The sequence below is a fragment of the Camelus ferus genome, chromosome 11 (assembly GCF_009834535.1).
Source record: "Camelus ferus isolate YT-003-E chromosome 11, BCGSAC_Cfer_1.0, whole genome shotgun sequence".
NCBI classification, from domain to species: domain Eukaryota; kingdom Metazoa; phylum Chordata; class Mammalia; order Artiodactyla; family Camelidae; genus Camelus; species Camelus ferus.
This window is the reverse complement of record NC_045706.1, coordinates 59,833,182-59,855,088: the sequence shown is the minus strand read 5'-3', so window position 1 is coordinate 59,855,088 and position 21,907 is coordinate 59,833,182. Positions and strand designations below refer to the sequence as shown.

Genomic DNA, 21,907 nt, shown 5'->3' with positions numbered 1-21,907 from the left:
GGATTACCAGGTTTTTTTTTTTTTAGTGGGAACATGTTAATGAGGCTATGTATGAAAGAGTTATGTGTTGGTGATGCAAAATGAGTGCTTGCATATAAAATGGCGTGACACCTCAGGTTTCTTTAGAACACTAGGAGGGGAGAGGGAGTGACGTTACAGACGAAGCAAGATGGGCAGTACGTTGATGGTGGCCCAGGCAGGTTGATGGAACACATAGGTTTACTTCTCTAATCACTCTGCTTTTGTACATGTTTAAAATATCCCATAGCACAAGTCTTTTCTGTTGTGTTTAAGAAATTTTGTTTCATACTCACAGGACAGGGGAAAGATTGAAGCAGTCTAATAATACCCAAGATTGGGGAACTCACACACAGCTCTGAGGAACAATTTGGTAAAGGTGAGAATGCACATCCCACACAACCCAATAATTCCACTTCCAAGTTTCTTCCCTAGAGAACTCTTGTACATATCTACACAAGAAAACATGAACAAGAATGATCATGGGAGACTTCATAAACAAAAAAAAAAGGAGAACCTAAAAGTCAATGAAAAGGAGATAAATCATGGTGGGGGAGGGTATAGCTCAGTGGTAGAGTTCCTGCCTAGCATGCATGAGGTCCTAGGTTCAATCCCCAGTACCTCCATTAAAAATAAACAAATAAACCTAATTAACCCCCCCCCAAAAAAACCCAAACCAAACAAAAACAAAACCAAAGGAGATAAAAATGAAATATTCAGAGAAAGACTGCTACATGGCAGGAAAATAAATGACCAAGAGTCACATGTCAACATGGCTATATCTTACAAACATAATTTTAAATAAAAGAAGTAAATTGATGAGTATGTAACTTATGATATCAATATACTGAGCTTTAAAATATGCCTGAGAATAAACCACCAAATTCAGGATTGTGGTCACCTTCGGGAGGGAGGAGTGGGGGTGTGATAGGTAAAGTGCACGTGAAGGGCTTCAACTCTACCAAACGTGTTTTACTGTTTTAACAAGATGTGGTTACAGAGGTGTTCCTTGTACTGTTCAGAAATATTTTATAACATACAAAAAATCCTAAAAAGAAAAACATTAAGAAGATTAAGGATAATTTTTTAAGATTTCTATATTTGAAGAGTTGCATTGTGATGAATAATGAATGTCTATTATTTTCATAATAATCAAATCTTTTTTTTGGGTTATTCATAGTTTTCTTTCACAGTCTTCAAACTGAATATGATGTTCCAATCGAGATTGAACAGTAGACCTAAATCTAACACTGCAGAATAAGAGCTGAGAACAATGATGGTGGCTGTAACATATTAGCAGCTAAAACAAAGATACACTGCTATTTTCAAACAGTCCGTAACAGTGAACTATTACTGAGGAAACAAAATTATAGCAAGTTTAGGTGTCAAGTCTTGACCCATAACAAAACAAAGGGATCTAAGCATCACTAAGTACTATAATCACTTATTCCATCCTAATCCAATTCTCATAGAAAGCATAATCTGCATAGGGAATAACTGGTATATTAGATCTAACTGGTTTACTATTTTATGTTATTATTAAATTGGCCACTAGGAGACACCAAATAGCACAGCAAAATGTTCAAGTTCAAAACCAAGTGGAAAAGGCAGAAATTATATTATCCCCACAGGTAGCTAGGAACACTTAGATATACTCAAATCAAATGCATAAAATTACTATGCTAAAAAACTCTCTCTCAGATCTTTGAGTTTCTCTACATCGGTTTCTTCACTTTAGCCTCAAATCTATAAAAACAAAACAGAACAAAACAAAACACTTCCATGCAGTTTTTGTTCTCACTTCCCATTTATTCTTCAACCCATTTAAATATGGCTCTTGAGCCAATCATTTTGCTATAATGCTTTTTACTATGGAAACCAATGACCTCTCATAGCCAAATCCAAAGGTCAGTTTTCAACCCTTATCTTACGGCCATTTGAAACTGTTTACCAATTCCTCTTTCCTGAAACATTCTACTTTTTTGATTCTGTGAGACCATCAAACTAGAATTCTTTTGTGCTTAAAAAACCCTGGAAAGCTATTGATTTATTCATTTAATCAGTCACGTAACAAATAACTCAACAGTACGTGCCAGGTGTTACGCTGAGTCCTGGGAATTCACCAACAATAACAAAGAGCTGTAAGGAGCTTACAGTCTAATGGGAAAGCTACGAAGGCAGCTGTGAAACAGTGATATTGAGCTACCACAGGAATAAATGCAGTGTCCCTAGAAGGGAGAAGCCTGGGGCAACTCAACCTAAGTAGGACTGCCCATTACCTGCATATTTCATAGGCTCTTTGGACTACGGTTTGTGACAAAATTTTGAATTGGAATATAAATAATATTCAGGGGAAAAAAGGAGTACAATATAGCCCCCAAGACATCCCCCCTCAACAAAGGAGCCAGTAAAGCGGCTTTAGCTGCCTTACCCAAGGGGCAGAGCTGCTATATAGGTAAACTCCCAAATGTTTAAAGAGAGTGTAAGACACTCACTGCTTCTGTGTCCTCACTTAACATCTTCTCCTAATGTCCTGCAATCTGACTTCTATTTCCTATCTCTATTAAGACAACAGTGAAGTCCAAATTGTCAAGTAAGTACCCACAGTAATTCACCACTTCAATTGTGAAACTCGTTCCTTAGCTTCTATAACACTACTCTTTCCTAACTAGTTCTACCCTCTCCGATTCTTCTCTTTTTCCTTGGGCCATCTCCTCTTTTCATTCCATAAAATGCTGCAGAATTCTATCTAATCATATTCATTTAACTACCAAATATCCAATGATGCTTTACCGATCTATATCGAACCAACTATTCTCCCTAACATAGGACTTACATTTCTAAAATCACTACATTTGACACAGACAAAGTAGGTTAAAAAAAGCAAAGTTCTTATGGAGGTTTCTCAAAAATCTAAAAATTGAACTATGATATGACCCAGCAATCCCACTTCTACATAGATGTACATTCAAAAAAATTAAAACACTAATTCGAAAAGATATGTGCACTCCAATGTTCATAGCAGCATTATTTACAATAGCCAAGATATGGACGCAATCTATGTGTCCATCAGCAGATGAATGGATAAAGAAGATGTGGTGTACACACACACACACACACACACACACACACACACAATGGAATACAGCCATAAAAAAGAATGAAATTTTGCCATATGCAACAACATAGATGAACTTGGGTATTATACGAAGTGAAATAAATCAGACAGAGAAAGACAAATATCATGTGATACCACTTATATATGGAACCTAAAAGATACAACAAATTAGTGAATGTAACAAAAAAGAAACAGACTCAGAGATATAGAGAACAAACTAGTGGTTACCAGAGGAAAGAGAGAAGGGGGAAGGGCAAGATAAGGGTAGGGAATTAAGAGATGTAAAATACTTTATATAAAATAAATAAGCTACAAGGATACAACATAGGGAATACAGCCAATATTTTATAATAACTATAAATGGAATATAACCTTTGAAATCACTACGTTGGACAATTGAAATGTATATAATATTATACATCAACTATAACTCAGTAAAAAAAAGCAATGTTCTATTCAGCCTGTTCTTTTTTTTTTTTTATTGATGTATAGTCAGTTATAATGTGTCGCTCTCTGACGCACAGCAAATGTCCCAGTCACACATATATATATTGGCTTTCACATCCTTCCCCATTAAAAGGCTACCACAAGATACAGAATGCAGCTCCCTATTGCTCTTGAAGTGAAAATCTGACTTAACGACCCTATATCCAGACTATATCACATAGTCCTTGGATTCGAGTTTGGTATGAGTTAAGGTTATGAGGCCACCAGATCTCAGAGCCCCAAGATTCAGAGCCCTACTTTCCCACCAGGCAGGGGAAGTCGCTGAAGCACAGAGGTGACGCAAAGCAGTCTTTAGAGTTCTGAGAAGATCTCCCAGGATGAGAGACATCTGAAACAAATCAAAGTTCTATAAAACACAAGGTAATTTGTATATAACAATTAATTCAGTATGCCTTCACTTATTTGTCTAAATGTAGACCCCTGTAAGTGTGGGACTCCCATTCCACCCCCAAAACACTGACTAGAAAGTATGGTCCTGTTAATTCAAAAAAAGAATAATTTTTTAAAAAATGTCTTTATATCTAAGGCTGCTGCTACTAAATCCTCTGATTTATAGGAGTTGTGAGTCTGTGAGTAGGGGGATGGGATGTGCTGAGGGCAGAGGGTCAAAATATTTATCGTAGTAAAAATACACAGACTGAAGAGTTAAGTCGTGAGCACTGATAAATTCCAACGATTCTGGGATGTGTTTGGGGTGTACTCAGAGGGTTAAAGCTCATTAAGATACCAGATGAAACCTGCAAGTACATATCCATTACTGTAGTTAATAATTACACAATTTCTCAATCTGCAGAAGGCCACTTCAGTCAGAAAGCCCAATGTAACCACAGTCCTTTATCTTTAGAGTGGTCAGAGTCTGATGAATGGGTCAAAGATTTATTAAAAAACAGGATGACCTGTATCAGCAGGTTTTGTCTTTGCAGAACACGGCAACCAAAAGTGCTTGTTACAAAACACACGTGGTTAAAAGAGAGTGCTTTCTCCATCTTATTACCAACCTAAGAACTCAGTGCTATAATGCCTTCCCATGTCTATTTTATCAAAAATATGAGCATCATAAAGTTATTCAACATCAGATGACAAAATGAAGAGAGAGCATAGGATTGTAATTAAATGCATGGGTTTTGGAGAAAGATAGATATGGGTTAAAACCCTACTCTGCAACTTACTAAAAATGTCAACTTGAAACTGTTGACGCTAGGTGATAGTTACATGGGGTTCATTTTACTATTCTTTGTATTTCTGTATATATCTAAAAACACCCATAAGAAAAAATAAATTTCTTTATATGTCCAATGAGAATTGTTTCCTTATCTGTTAATGAGAACCGCATCAGTCTCGATCTTAACAGTGTTGCTGTGAGATAAAGCCTCCGACACTCTACACATACATACTTAGTGACACAAATGAAAACCAGCCCATTGTATTCCAAGGTTCTGTTTTTAATGGGTATATTTACACAGCTGTAACCATAAAACTGAAATAATTTTGTATTCTGCTTCAATCCATATATGGCCACTCTTTTATGTTCATCTGTAACTTCCTAATCATCTTTAACGCTAGCTTAATATTTTCATGATCAATCTGATTCAGTTCATCATTACTCTCTAATTCATTAATTTGTTTCTAATTTGTCACTATTATAGCCATTGCTGCAATAAATAATTAGAGAAATTTAACATTACTTTTCGATTCTTTTCTTGGGTTAAATTCCCAAGTATGGCATTATTGGGTCAAAGATATGTACATATTATGGCTCTTAATATTTATTATCATGGTGTTTGCAAAAGAACTGGATAGTTTATAATCAGTGAGAGTTCCAGTCTTACCATAATTTTGTTAGCATCTTAAAAAGTAATTTTATTTAGTGAGGGTACAGAGCTAATTCACTGATGTCTTATTTGTATGTCCCTAGTTATTTCCAAATTCAAAAAATAGTGAATCTTAAATTACATTTGGATTAAAATCCATAATATCTGAGGAGTATGCAAGCATGTAAGTGCACACACCGACATACAAAGTGATAGAAAAATGGGTTAAGGAGAGAACCAGGTTTTATCACAGAAAAAAAAACACACGGTTAAAAAAACAAAGAAAACATTCATCCTCCTAATAAAATGAAAGAAAAATTTATAAGTTAATGAGAAAACATTTCCACCTATCAAACTAGCAAAGATGCATTAAAAAGGTACAAGGGTGCAGGGAAATAACTTACATTCATAAGAGTTTAAACAAGTAAAATCTTTCTGGAGGGCAATATGGCAAAGTACGTCCAAAGTCTTAAAATTCTGTATCCCTTTGGCCCCATAATTATACTTCTAGTTTTAACCTAAAGGGGAAAACATTGTACACACACTCACAGACTTAGCTACAAGGATCTTCACAGCAGTATCATGTAAAATGTTAGAAAAGTGAGGAAACGTGCACTGACTGAGGTCTGTTAAATAAATTATGGCACATCCTTACAAAGGCAAGCTATTTGGCCATTTAAAGTCATGAAGATATGTACTATTACAAGACATTTTTCCTTAATATACTGATATGGAAAACAAGGAGGCAATCGAAAATTATATATGGAAGGGTTTTATATTTTAAAAAACCCAGTATTCCATTTACTTTTTATGTTGAAGTTAGAGACCATTTTCTACAGTTTCTATGCATTCTCCTTAGCAACTGATACAAATGGTGCTAAAAAAGAAATAAATGGTTCTTCTATTCTTTAACTTCATTTAATCAATCCAATTTATATTAGTTCGCTGTGCTAGGAAATAACACTGAGTACTAATAACCCACTTCCTATGTATATTTATGCTGAACTCTTTCCTGTGAAGAATAACCAATAGTGACTAAATGCTAGTGTCTGAATTTCCTACTTAAAATGACAGAACTTGTCACACTTTATGTGGCTTATGAAAGGATATAAGATATATTATTTGTCCCTTAAAAACAAAAATATATATGAAGTTTAAAGCTACTACTCATTCTTGTACCTAAAACAATAGCTATGGGAGGGTATAGCTCTGTGGTAGAGTGCCTGCCTAGCATGCACAAGGTCCTGGCTTCAATCTCCAGTACCTCCACTTAGACAATAAGTAAATAAATAAACCTAATTACTCCCTCCCCTAAAAAATAAGATAAAATAATAGCTGCTAAAACAAACCTGTAAGCAGACAACTGGTTTCTTAAATTTCCTTCTATAAGCTCCGATTTCCTTTGCAATAGTTTCTCATAGTTTCAAGTGAGAGATTTGTAATCATGTTCTCATCACCACCTGAGGTGCCCTAAGATTAGTCCTGCCTGCGCTACAGTAGGGGTTTCTCCCTCCCACCCCCTATTCCAGGCACTTGTGTTCTCTCAGTAAAGTATTTCAACAGGAAGTGAATCTTAATCTAGCAGCTCTTCTGCCTTTATAAGAACAGGGTGACCAGACGTTCTTACCTGCCCAGTCCAGTCCTAGTTTAAGCATGTGATCTTGGCATTCTGTTTTGTCAGTTTCCTTTTTTAGTCTTAAAAATGTCTTTGTTTAGAGACAAATTACATAGTGATCAAGTTAAGAACCAAATAAATACATGAATAAATGTCCTATTAGCGAAGTGTGCCTCTTAATGCATTGTCAGAAACATTATAAAAATAGGGACAACTTAAGAAGTAAAGGGAAACATTCTGTTCAGTTTTCCTGCAAAAAAATTTTAAATAACAAAAAACTAATAGAAATAAGGTTAAATAGTACCTAAAAATTATAATATGCATTTAAGAATCTCATGCATTTAAGAATTAAATGAGCGAGAAAAAGAGAATTAACCTGTTTGTCAACCAACGGGAAAAAAGAATCTGGCTTCAGGTTCTAGGTCCAATATTCCTAGAAAATGTCTCAGACAGTAAGATGTCAACTTGTCCAAGACTCACCCTTTCTAAAGAAAGTTGAAGGAGAAATCCTAAAATATCACACTTCACTCCCTCCTCCCCCAGACCATGTACTATCAAAAGGACTGAACTTTATCACGAGTAATCATGATCTCATAAGCATAGCATGGGTCCCAGGGGTCTGCCTGCCAACCCCTGTGCTTGCTCTCATCTCTGCCCACCCTCCAAAAAAAAGATGAAAAACAAAATGAAGGAAAAAAAAAAAAAGCTTTGCAACTTAAGCCCTGACATTCCTTTGTAAAAAGTCATACTCATCTCAGCAAACGGCAGCTCCCTTCTCCCAGTTCCTCAAGCCAAAATCCATGGTGTCCTCACTGCTCTTTTCTTCATACTTCCAATATGTCATCAAATCCTTTGAGCCCTACCTTTAAAATTCATTCAGAATTTCACCACTTTTCTCCACCTTCACCTGCTACTGCCCTAGATGACAGCACCATCATCTTGATTATTTGCAATAACCTGATTTCCCTTTTTATCCTCTTGCCCGTCAGAAAACAGGTTTACAGGAGCTGAAGGGACTTGCCCCAGGTCACACAGCCTGCAGGCAGTGGAGCCAAGACTGGAATGCAGGAAAGCAAACTGCAGAGTCTAAGATCTTAACCAATATAACCTTACTGCCTCTCTGGGTTTTGGTCTGTGCACAACTGTGGGCTAGAATTCAGGTAGGAACCCTGCAATTGAGTCATATGAAATATTACTCACAAAGCACTGGCTTATCTAGAGAGCTAAGAAAATAGAACTTCAAATGAGCTTCATTATCAAAGAATTCCACTTTAAGTGGAATTTAAGTTCACTGTAAACTTAATAATGAAGTGAATAATAAATGGCTTTCAAGAAGACATCTTTCTTTTAATCCTTTTCTTCATATCTGACAAATTCTCTCTCTCTAATCATCTGGCAATGGAATGATAAGCTTCCAAGAAATTAAATATTCAAATGTAAAAAGCTGTTGCTTAGCAAGTTAAAATAGAGAGTAAATGTAACAAATCACAGATGAGGGAGCTACCCACCTGACCTAAACCACTTTCTTCCTTCCACCTTTAATATCCCAAAGTCATACCTCAGCACCCAGGTCACTAGCTGTTCCCTCGGCATTCATCATTCTTCCCTAGATTCTTGTTTACTACTTTTAAAATCTGAAGTATAATTAAACATTCAACAATAGGCATAGATTTTGAGAGTTCTGTTTGATGACTATTGACAATGGTTTACACCCACATAACCATCACCCAAAACAAAACACAGAACATCTGTGTGAACCTCAGGAAGTTCTTTCATGTCCTTCCCTAAATTGCTTTCTTCCCTCTCCAGCCAACAATTACTTTCTGAGTTCTATCACTACAGAACAGCGTGTCTTCTGTTGGGCTTCATGTAAATCATACAGGATACGCTCATTGGTGTCTGATTTCTTTCACTTCACACAATGGTCCTGCGATTCCCGGTGCTGGTGGGTGTATCAGTTGTTGGGTACTGTGAATGCACCGCAATTTGTTTATCCATTTTCCTGTATATGGGCATTTCAGTTGTTTCCAGTTTGGGGCTATGATGAATAAGACTGCTATGAACATTCTTGAATTCACGATTTTGTGGACATGTTTTCATTTCCCTTCACTACACATGTAGGAGTAGCACTGCCCTATCATAGGGTGGATAGGTGTTTAACGTAATCAGAAAATGCCAAACAGTTCTCCAAAGTAGCGGTACCATTTTGCACACCCACCGGCAATGGATGAGTTCCAACTGCATCAGGTCATGCCTAGTTTTTAGTATCTTCAGCCTTTCTCTTGTCAGCCATTGTAGAGGGTGTGAAATGGTATCTCAGTGTGAGCTGACTCTGCATTATTTCCCCGTTGACTAAGGGATGTTGAGTTCCTCTGCAAGTGCTTACGGGCCATCAGTATCCTCTTTGGGGAAGTCTGTTCTTTTCCTCATTTTGCTGCTAGGTTATTCTTCTTTTCCTCATTTTGCCATTGGGTTACTGCAGCTCTTTACATACCCTACATATAAGTCTTCTGACAGATAAATAGGCTGGAAGTATTTTTTCCCTACTCTAGATTTACCTATTCTTTTTCTTAGCGGTATCTTTTAAAGGACAGCAGTGTTAATTTAAAAGAGTTCCAATGCATCCATTTTTTTCTTTTATGTATCTTTTTTCTTTTTGGATTTTATTCAAAAATATTTGAATACTCCAAGGTCAAAAAGATAGTGTCCTTTTTTCCTTCTCTAGAAACTAAAACATTTTTAAAATATGTTCACAAATTCACTGACACTCCTCCTTCAAGAGATGAGGCTTGATTTCTCTACTCTTAAATGTGGGCTGGAGTAATGAGCAGAATATGGTGGAAGTGATGGTATGAGACTCCCAAAACTTTGTCATAAAAGGCAATGCCACTTCCTCCTTGTCCTAACTCTTTGATCACTCACTCTGGGGGAAGCCAGCTGCCATATGATGAGGGCATTCAAACAGTCCTATGGACAGGCTCATGTGGTGAAGAACTGAGCCTCTTGCCAACAGCCATGGGAAACAAGTCATCTTAGAAGAGGATTCTCCAGCCCCAGTCTAGCCTTCAGATTACTGCACTCTTGCTAACTTCTTGACTACAACCTCATGAGAGGCTCTGTGTGAGAATTACCTAGCTAAATTCCTGCTGAGTTCCTGACAAAGAGTAACCCTAATGTAATAAATACTTGTTGCTGTAAGCCATAAAATATTGGGGAATTTGTTATGAAGTGAGAGACAATACAGAAGTTACACAGTTTTTGCTTTTGCGTTTTAGATATGTGCTCCATTGCAAATCAGTTTCTGTGTATGGAGTGAGTTTCCATCTAGATATCAAGTTGGAGCAGTATTTGTCTTTCTCCCATTGGACTAACTTGGCACTTTGGTGGGAAAATATATGAGTCTACTTCTGAGATCTCTATTATGTATCATTGATATATACGCCTATCCTTATGCCAACACCACACTGTCTTGATTACTCGAGCCTTGTGGAAAATCCTGACATCAGGAAACAAAAGGCCTCCAACTCTGTCTTCTTCAAAATTATTTTGGCTATTCTTAGTCCTTTACATTTTGATAAGTTTATAGAATCTGCTTATCTATTTCTTCAAATAAAGCCTACTAGGAAGTTAATGAAGACTGAATTGAATCTACAGGAGAATTTCATCTTAACTATGTTGAGTCTTCCAATCCATGAATATGGGATGCCACCACTTACCTAGTTTTTAATTTTTTTAACTTACATTAGCAATGTTTTGTACCTTTCAGTGTTGAGAACCTGTGCTTAGTGAGATTTATTCATAGGAATCTGTTTTTTTCATTCTATGAGAAATAATAGGTTTTATTTCAGTTTTCAAATTGTTCATTGCTAACATAGAGAACTACAAATGATTTTTATATACTGACTTTGTTAAATCCACTTATTAAAATTATTTTCTGTAGATTCCACTGAGTTTTCCATGTACACAATCATGTCATATGTAAATAATAGTTTTGATTCTTTTTTAATTTTTATGCTTAATTATTTTCTTTTTCTTGGCTTATCATACTTTCTAGGGCCACTATTTCAATGCTGAATAAAAATAGTGAAAGAGAAATACAGACCCATATTACTATTTTAAAATTTTTAGGATCCATAGCTGAGGTTGGCAAATGTTTTCTATAACAGGTCAGAAAGTAAATATTTTAGGTTTTGCAGGCCATACAGTCTGTCATAAATACTGCAGATATAGCAGGAATGCAGCCACAGACAGTATATAAACAAATGAGCATAGCTATGTTCCAGTAAAACTTTATGGTCACTGAAATTTGAATTTCCTATTATTTTCACATGTCACAAAATATGAGTCTCCTTTTGAGTCTTTTTCAGTCATTTTATTACATAAAAACCATTCTCAGGTCACAAGCCACACAGGAACAAGTGATGGTCTGGATTTGGCCTATAAGCTGAAGTTTGCTGATGTCTGGTTTAGACCATTGATTTAAGACCTTCCTTCCGTCAAATATAAGAATTTAATCCAATGTTTCCCTCCAAACACTGCTTCGACTGCATTACTATTTGTATCGTTTTGACTTTGCACTATTTTTTAGCCATTGTTGTAAGATTTTCAATTTACATCCTTAACATTACACAGTCTTCAAATCTGTGGGTTTCATACCTGCAGATTCAACCAACTGTGGATCAAAAATATTCAGAAAAAAAATTCCAGAAAGTTCCAGAAAGCAAAACTTGAATTTGTCATGTAGTAGCAACAATTTACATAGCATTTACATTGTCGTAGGTATATAAGTAATCTAGAGATGATTTAAAATATACAGGAGGTTACATACAAATACTATGCTGTAGGTTACATACAAATACTATGCTGTTTTACATAAGGGATTTGGGCATCTGAGTACTTTAATGTCTATGGAAAGTCTTGGAACCACTCCCTATGGACACCAAGGGATGACTGTACCACTTATCCTAGTCTAAAAACCTTACAACAGCATTCTTCCATTTTCATCCCCAATTCTTTGTCCTATTTTTTCATACATGTTTACTTATACGGTTGACCCTTGAACAACTCAAGGGTTAGGGGCCCCATTCTCCATGAAGTCAAAAATCCAAATATAACTTTATAGTTGAATCTCTGCATCCACAAATTCAACCAATCTTGGATTGTGTAGTATTGGAGGACATATTTATTGAACAGGAATCTGTTTATAAGTAGACCCACACAGTTCAAACCTGTGTTGTTCAAGGGTCAACTTTATAAGTCCCAAAATATGGCTGCAACTATTTTTTATTTATACAATTAGTTATCCTTTAAAGAGATTAAAAATAGGGAAAATATTTTTACTATATACTCACATAGTTGCTATTTCTGGAACTCTATGTAACATTCAGCTTTCCTTCTGGCATTATTTTCCTTTTGCCTGAAGAATTTCCTTCAACATTTTTTATAGCTCAGATCTGCTGACAGTAAACTCTTTCATCTTTGTTAGTCTGAAAGAATGCTTTATTTTTTAAAGGAATTGTTACCGAGTATAGAACTCTAGGTTGGCAGCTTTTATTTTTCTTACAGTGCTTTGAAGTGACTGCTCCATTGTTTTCTGGCTTGCATAGCCTTTAATCTTAGATTTGTTTCTCTTGAAGTAATGTGATTTTTCCCTCTGGCTGCTTTTAAGAATTTCTTTTTATCATGGAGTTTCAGCAATTTAATTACTAAGTACCAGGTATGATTTTATTTATGGTTATTGTACAAAGGGCTCACTGAGATTCTTGGCTCTGAGGGCTTGTGGTTTTCATCGGATTTGGAAACTTTTTAGCTATAATTTCTCCAAATAATTTTCTGCCTATCTTGTCCCTCTTTCCTGGTACTCCAATTATATATATATTAGACAATTTGGTATTGTTCCACAGATTACTGATGTTCTGTTAATTTTGTTCCAGTCTTCTCTTCTCTTTGCATTTAATTTTAAATAGGTTTTACTGATACATCTTTAAGTTCAATTATCTTTTCTCCTGCAATGTCTAATCTGCTAATAATCCCATTCAGAGGAATCTGTTTTTCATTTTGGATATAGCAGTTTTCCCCTCTAGATGTTTAATTTGAGTCTTTTTTTCCTAGTGCTGATTTCTATCCTTATCATATTGATGTTTTCTTATGCATTCTTCAATATATAGAGAACATTTATAATAGCTGTTTTAACATCCTTGTCTGATAATTCTGTCATCAGAAATATTTGATTTAGGTCTCTTTCAATTGACTGGGTTTTCTCCTGGTTATGTTTCATTTTCCTGTTTTATTTGTATACCTAATAACCCTATTTGATGGGGGACATTTTAATTGCTGGGTGTTGGTTTTTACTGTATTCCCTTAGAGAGTGTTTGACTTAGTTTTGGCACACAGATTAGTTACTTGCAATCAATCCAATACTTCCAGAATGTGCTTAATTTTCAGCTTTGTTGGGGTGGATTTAGAGAGGTCTTTAGTTATGGCTAGTTTAACCCCACTCCAAGGTCTCTAGCCAAAGCCCTACATATGAAACACTCTTTCCACTACGCCTAGTAGGAACACAATCTACTTCTAGCACTCTGTGAGCTCCTGAAATTGTTTAACTTAATGATTTGCAGTGTGACTTTCCCAGCACTGTGGAGGTTTATAATTTGCATGTGCAGATGGGTATTCCACAAAAAATTCTAGAGGACCCTTCTATAGATCTCCAGAGATATCTTAATTCTACAGATTTCTGTGTAGCACCCTCTGCTCCGGTTTTCTACCCTACAAATTCTAGTTGCCTTAGCTTCTCTAATTGTTCCCGAGCTCTATTTGGGTTTCTCTACCCCATGCTACAATCTTAACTGCCTAAATGCAGTGTGCTAGAGCACCCGTAGGGCTCATGTCATTTATTTCCCCTCTGTCAAGGATCACCATCCTGTGTTGTCCAATGTCTCAAAATAGTTGTTTCATGTATTTTTATCCTGTCTTCTAGCTGTTTACAGTAGGAGGGCAATTTTCATACTCATTAATCCTGCATGAGTAGATGTGCTCTTTGTATTGCATTCCTCTTTATGGTGTTTTTTTTACAGGCTGCTCTGGAGATTAAAATATGAATCTTGATGTTATTACAGTCTACTTTCAAACAAAAGTATACTAATTCACTGTATACGAAACTTAAGACAATCTAACTCCATTTCCCTCTTTTTGCAGTCTCATGGTTTTATACCCTACTTCTATATACGCTGTAAGGCCCACAAATATTAGTATTTTTGCTTTAAATAATCAATAGTCTGTGTGAATATATTATAGGTGAAGGTACCAAATTTTTTTTCTCTATATGTATGCAGTTATTTACCTTTCTGGTGGTTTTTTTTCTTTTCTGCAGACCCAAGGTTTCATCTGGTCTCTTTTGTCTTTAGCTCATGGAACATTTTTTAGTAACTATTCACAGTCCATATCTACTAGAGATAGATTCTTTCACTTTTTAATCTGTCTTCTAAAAACATCTTTGTTTTGTCTTATTTTCATAGGCTGATTTCTGCTGGATACAGAGTTCTAGGCTGACAAGATTCTGTTCCCTTTCAGCACCTTATGGATGCCATTCCACTGCCTTCAAGCCTTCAGTTTTACTGGTGAGCATTTTAGGCATGATTCATATTGTTATTCCCCCGTGTCTTTTATTCTTCTGTTGTAAGATCTGCTCTTTAGTTTTCATCAGTTTGATTACAATGTGCTTAGGTCTGGGATTTATTTGTAGGTTTTTCTCTTGTTTTGTATTTAACCTACTGGGGGTTTGTTGAACCTCTTGAATTTGTGAGTTGACGTTTTCCCATCAATTTTAGAAGTTCTTGACCACTGTCTCTTCAAATATGTTTTCTGCCACACCTTCTCTCTTTCTGAAACCCCAGCTACATGTACGTTAGACTCATATTATCCCTCAGATCTGGGAGCTCTTTTCTACCTCTCCCTTACTCTTTATTCTCTGTTTACCAATTTGGATATGTTCCATCAACATGTATTCACACTCACTGATCCTTTCTTCTTACACGCTGGGATGCCGTAAAGCCCATGTGATGCATTCTTCAATTCTAATATTGTATTTTTCATTTCTAGAATTTCAGCTTGGTTCTTTGGTATAGTTTCCATGGTTCTACTCAAAATCCCCATATTTTCATGCATGTTGTCCAACTTTACCATTAGATCCTCTAGCATTTATTTTTTCATAGCTAACTTTAAATCCCTGTCTGATAGTTCCACCATCTGGATTTTATCTAGGTCTCCCTCTACCGATTGTTTCCTCTTTTGAAATTTGGTCACATTTTCTTGCTTTTTCTTGTGTTTTTTTATATCGTTTATTATAAGACACATATTTGGTAGAAAAATGCATTAGTAAATGAAATAAGTAATATTTTACTTCTAGAAAGAGATATAACCATGCTGTTGGGCCAGTAGAATGGGGTCTGAGTCAATCTCATCTGAAATGTAGCTGGGTCGGGGCTTTGATGCAGCTCTAGTTTGATTCAGTTCATTACTAGCTTAAAATATTTAGAGAGTGGGAATCAGGACTTTCACTTCAGCAGAGTCTGGGATCTGAACCCAAGGAGGATTCCAGAGATCTGCCTTTGCTTCACAGCTAAGCCACCACAGTTTCAAAACTGTGGGAGTACTTTACACGTGTACTGGAACTGAACAATTAAATAAACAGATGGCACATAGCATGAGCCAGGTTTCCCACTACAGGAGTAAGAGTTTACAGATAAACAGGGGGCAAGGTTAGGATGATCTATGAGGTAACGGATTCAAGTTTTAATACACCAGTATGGTCTCATGTTTAGCTTAATATAGATATAGATGGGTACATATAGATATAGTTATAGACTGTATATATATACAGATTAGTATATGCATATATTTCCTAGCTCTGCCAGTTTAGAGGGTCTACAAGCAACAATACCCCAGAGGCAACAAGTACATCTAGCACCTATACCTTGGTTTTTCCATTCTGCAAGAAAAAGAACTAGGGCTCCTTGGAGAAATGGCTGATTCTAGGGCTGCAGCAGGAAATATACAAAATGAACCTGAAGCACCATGCAGAGTCAAAAAGTAAGAAAGTATTCATACACACACACACACACACACGTGCACGCGCATTGATGGCGGTATGTCATAGAGACACAGGAGTCAATTTGAAAGAGCTCCCAATGGCCAAAACTGGAACAATTTACCAATAAAATAAAGTAGTAACTGAATTATAATGTCAAGTATAAAGTAAATATCCATGAATTCATACCAATAAAAAAGGACTGAATAAATAAGAGGGAGAAGAGACAAACCTGCACAGAATTCCAAATAATTTACATAGATATTCCATCCTTGAGGAGAGAGAGTATAATTACCCACTCCTTAAGTGTGGACTGCAAATAAAAGACTTCCTTCCAAAGAGTATAGAATGGAAAGGAAAAAAAAAAAAAAGAATAACTTACAGTGGAGAAACCTGACAAACATTACCTTGACCAGATGACCAAGGTCAACAGCAACATTGATAAGTCATGATGACAGTATGTACCCTTAATACGATGTGATGAGTGGTACTTAACCTCTGTGGTCTTCCTCCCCAAACCCAAAATCTGGTCTAATCATGAGAAATAAATGAGACAAATACCAATCAAGGTACATTCTACAAAATACCTAAACAATACTCCTCAAAACTGTCAAAGTCCTCCAAAATAGGTGAATTCTGAGAAATTCAGTCAAGAGGAGCCTGAAGAGACATGACAACTAAAGGTAATGTGGTGCCTGGATGGGATCCTGGAACCAAAAAAAAGGAATATTCTGTAAAGACAAAAGATACAGAATAAAGTATGGAATTCAGTTAAAAAATAATGTCTCAACCTTAAAGAAATGAAGGAGCAAGCCATGTGCCCTGGGTAGAGGACACCAGGCAGAGGAAAGGGCAAATGTAAAGACCCTGGGGCAAGAACAAGTTCAAGGTTTCAGGAAGTTGAAGGAGGCTACTGAGGCTGAAGCTGACTGATCTTGGCAGAGGGGAAGGGAGGAGGTGAGGCCAGAGAGGATAATGTAATCTGGTCATAAAGGGCCTGGTAGCCCCTGAAAAACTGACTGTTACTCTGAGATATGCAGTCACTGAGGGGTTTTGAAGGAGAGGAATGACATTATCTGACAAAAAAAAAAGGGGGGTCTCAGTATTAGCTCATTAGTTGTAACAAATATATGATACTACTGTATGTGTTAATAACAGGGGAAACTGGGTGAGGGGTGTATGGGAACTCTCTATACTATCTTCACAAGTTTTCTATAAATCTAAAACTATTTCAAAAAATAAAGTTTATCTTTGAAAAAAAAACCAAATCCAAAACCAAAACCTGGGAGCTGTCTTTCTGCTTTAAGCATGACTGCCAGGTTCTTCATTTGCTAGAAAATCGTCTTTGCTTTCCAGCCCCACACCTTGCTTTCCACAGCTCAGCTGATCTGTCAGCCCTGTTCCTTCTCCCCAGCCATCCTTTTGGAGGGCAGCTTCCCTCTGTTCCATGAAGGCCTGAAATGAATCTGAGGAGTTTCCCTTACCTCTCCTGCTGTGTCCTGTCCTTGGTGATTGAAAGCAGAGAGTGTGTATGGGGTGGGCGTCATCTCCAGCTCTCCCTGCGTCCCATAACTGAAAGCCCAGAGCAGCTCTGGTGGGTTTCCCTCATGCTCCTGCTCTGCTCCTTCACTCTCCCTCGACCCCCTGCCTTCTAAGGGTGGTTGTGGTGCACATGGGGACGATTCACATGCCTCAGGTAGGATCTGTCAGCTCTACATCCCTGGCCCAAGCATGGGGCTTACTACCCCTGAGCACTGAGTGAAGGAAGACCTGAGGGTAAGAGCTGGAGGTGGGAGAAGACGTGCCCTTTGGTGCCAGAGGAACTTGGGCTCCTCAGGCTCCCAGCCCATCACACCAGCCCACGTGTGGCCACTAACAGTCTGTTGAAAGTCTGGCTGCTTTCTCCTTTCCCCTATTTACGAAAGATTCCTCTTCTCTGGGCTGTCCTACCCCCAGAGCAGCCATGGGTTTATTCTCTGCTATGAAGGTTTCACTACTTTCTAGAGTTTGGTTCATTTAAGATTCCTTGTGTCCGCAGCTCTCTGATGCATTTTCAAAAACTATGATTCTTATTTGGCTGCTGTTGGTTTTCAGAGTGAGAATGACAATATCCGATGACTTTGTACATCCGAAGAAGCAGAATTATTTCCTCAGATTTTGATGGCTCACTCCAACGGTAAAACTAAGGTCTCTCTTCAAATATTACCTCTTCAAAAAGGCATTCCCTGATCACCTCACCTAAAAAGTCTCACCAGACCCCAGTCTCCCGTCGTGCCTATCCTGCTTTTTTTTCTTTTTCTTTTTTTGTTTTTGTTTTCTGGGGATGGGGGGAATTAGGTTTGTTTATTTGTTTGTTTATTTAATGGAGGCACTGGGAATTGAACCCAGGACCTCATGCATGCTGGGCATGTGCTCTACCAATGAGCTATACCCTCCCCCTGCTTTATTTTTCTTGCACTGCCCACATCTGCCTGAAATGTGTTCATCTTGTTTTTCAGCTTTTTCTCTACACTGTAAGTTAGGTTTAACTAGGACAAAAACATTATTCTTCTTATTTGTCACTGTATCCTCAGTTCTAGAACAATGGTAGAGAGCAAATACGATTGCTTACAAATTATAAATTATTTTAAAATCAATTATCTAATATAAAATAATTGTTTCATTTTATAAAAGAAGAAAGTACTTTTACGGGAGAAAAGGAATCTTGAAGCTTAAAAAAAGAAGCATCCAATTGGTGCCACTCTGTCTTTAGGCAACATAATATGCTTTATTAGAATTCTTTTTTTCCCAGCTAAATCATTCTGTGTACATTTACTGCTTCCTCAGATCTTGCCATCAACCCAGGCTCTGAGCAAGAATTATGTATTCTTCATGAAAGGATAAGAGAATTAGCAATTGTTCTCAATGAAAAGAACATTATTCATTGCTTGCCAAATATCACTTATCTTTCTTCTTCTTTTTTTTTTAATGATCAAAAAATGGTATCTGGACACCGGAAGCATAACACTAAAAATTAGATGGGAAAGAAAAATAAAACCAGTGTTTTGATGCTTAGCAATAATAGAAAGGACTGTAGAAGGGAGACATGAAGTAAGTAAAATTTAGGATGAATTCAGATACTGAGGAAGTGATATGATACACCTTGGGATTTCAAAGACATATTTTTAAAACATCTTCCTCAGATTGAACAAGGGGCATAAAGAACACATCCCATGAAGAAACTAGCCTTTAAAAGAAGCAACAAACTAAGATACTAGAGTTAGATTCTTCTCTTGCTAGGAACTTTCTGTCTAGAGATCAGTAGCAGAACTCCACAGAAAGCAGTACAGTTAAGAAACACAACTCTGCAATCAGAACTCAGCGCTAATCTGGGTTTCAGCCTTTACCGACTGTGTGACCCTGGGCAAGTGAACCTCTCCAAAACCAGCTTGTACTTCAAAGGGTTTGGGAAAGATTAACCATTCAACAAATATGTGAGTACTCATTTTTTAGGATACAGCAATGAACAAGAGTAATGAAGATAATTTATGAAAAAGACTTTAGAATACTGTCGGGTACCTATCAAGAGTACAATACAACAATTATTACCTGAAATATTAGAGGACAAGATTATATGCATATATTTAATGCAGAAATATAATTTTAAATCACAACTATAATACATTATCATGGTCAAAAATAGCTTTTTGATTACAGTTACTAATGCAACTAAGTTCATTTTGCTAGGACCACATTTATATAGTTGGTCTACCTCACCTTCTGTCATTAATCATTTCCTATCATTTCTTTCACAAAACCTTCTGTCATAATGCCATTTGGGGAGGGGGTGAGCAGAGGGAAAAGACCCAAAATACCATCCTTCTAAATAACCAGAGAAGTAAACACAAATGACACTATTTCTGTCAATACATCACAACCATAGAATACATAGGCATTCAATGAAAAATAAAAACAGGTTTAGAGATGGAAAAAATTATTTGCAAATCATATATTGGAATAGGGTCTAATATCCAGAATATATAAAGAACTCTTACAGCTCAACAACAAAAAGACAAACAACCCAATTTTATAATGGGCAAAGGAGTTGAATAGATATTTCTCCTAAGAAGATATTCAAATGGCCAACACGCACATGAAAACATGCTTAACGTTGAGGGGTGGGTATAGCTCAGTGGTAGAGCACATGCTTAGCATGCACGAGGTCCTGGGTTCAACCCCCAGTACCTCCGTTAAAATTTTTAAAAAAAAAAGAAAAGAAAATATGCTCAACGTCATTAGTTATTAGGGAGCTACCACTCCAAACTGCAATGAGACACTACTTCACACTCCCTAGAATGGCTATAAAAATTTTTTTAAGGAAAATGACAAGTGGTGGCAAGGCTGTGGGGAAACTGGAACTCTCGTACATTGTTGGTAGGAATATAAAATGGTGTAACTGCTGTGGAGAACAGTTTGGAAGTTCCTCAGTAAATTAAACGTAGAAGTGAAAAGTGGAAATAATCAAAAATCCATATTCGTCAACTGGTGATGGGATAAACAAAATGTAGTACATCCATACAATGGAAATTACTCAGCCACAAAAAAGAATGAAGCACTGGTCTGTGCTATACTACAGAGGAACCTCAAAAACAGGTTGAGTGAAAACATATGACTCAAAGACCACATATTGTATGATTTCATTTATATGAATACCCACAGTAGGCAAATCCACAGACACAGAAAGCAGGTTAGTGGTTGCCAGGGGCTGGGGGAGAGGAGGAAAAGGCAATGACTGCTTAATGGGTATAGGGTTTCTTTCTGGCGTGATGAAAAAGTTCTGGAATCAGATAGTGCTGATGGTGGTACAACACTGTGCGTGTACTTAATGCTACTCAACTGTACACTTTAAAATGGTTAATAATTTTATGTGTATTTTACCACAATAAGAAAAACAGATAAATAAAAGCTTAAACAAACTAAAAACATCTGGAACAAGGCTCTGGGTAAAGATGGAAGATTGAATGCACATTTAATTTCATTCCTTCTCAAAACTGTGCTAAATTGCTAATAAAGCATTTTTTAAGGCATGAACAAAAATTTAAAGGCTGGAAAGCAGCAGATGGACCAGTGATAACTATCAGCAGACCCAAGAAAGATGAACCCTAAACCAGCAATGTGGAAAGCAAAAAACCAATATGACTGAGCCCACAGAATTCTCAAAAGGCTCAGGAATTAGTAACAGATGTTACCTCTGGAAATAGGGGTAAAGGGAGCACTAAATAAGGAAGTTTAATTACAAGCTCTCAAAGAAATGGCTTCATTTCTCAATGTCTTCCTAAATTTCATGTGGTTGTGTTACTATGCCTCTTTCACCAAGGCAAAATTTTAGAGGATTATTCTCTGAAGAGGATTTCCAAATAGAGGGACACAAAGCACACTGTAGGGAGAAACATGCAGTGCAACCAGGGGCCTCACGTAAATACATACATACACTGAATGCTGAAATCCTCTCCTTCCCTCATGCAGCCCCTAGAGAACCCACAAATAAGCTTTCACCCACCAGGCAGGAGATTTAGACATAACAACATAAGTTATGTCCTAAACTGAAAACATCACTTCAACTATGTCACTTGAAGAGTAACAAGCAAATACCAGATGGCTAGGAGTTGAAAAAGTTGAGAGTAACTACCTCTGAGAAGGGGACAGAAAGGCAGGGACTGAAAACAAAAACAGAAAGAAACAGAGCGAGGGACTGAGAAGTACTGTTTGTCTGG

At 36.9% G+C, this 21,907-nt stretch overlaps 1 protein-coding gene across 6 annotated transcripts in view; it reads right to left on the bottom strand.

The window, feature by feature from the left end:
- The window catches only part of SHLD2 (shieldin complex subunit 2), a 77,111-nt gene that overhangs the window by 31,180 nt on the left and 24,024 nt on the right, over window positions 1-21,907 (bottom strand). The window lies entirely within an intron of this gene.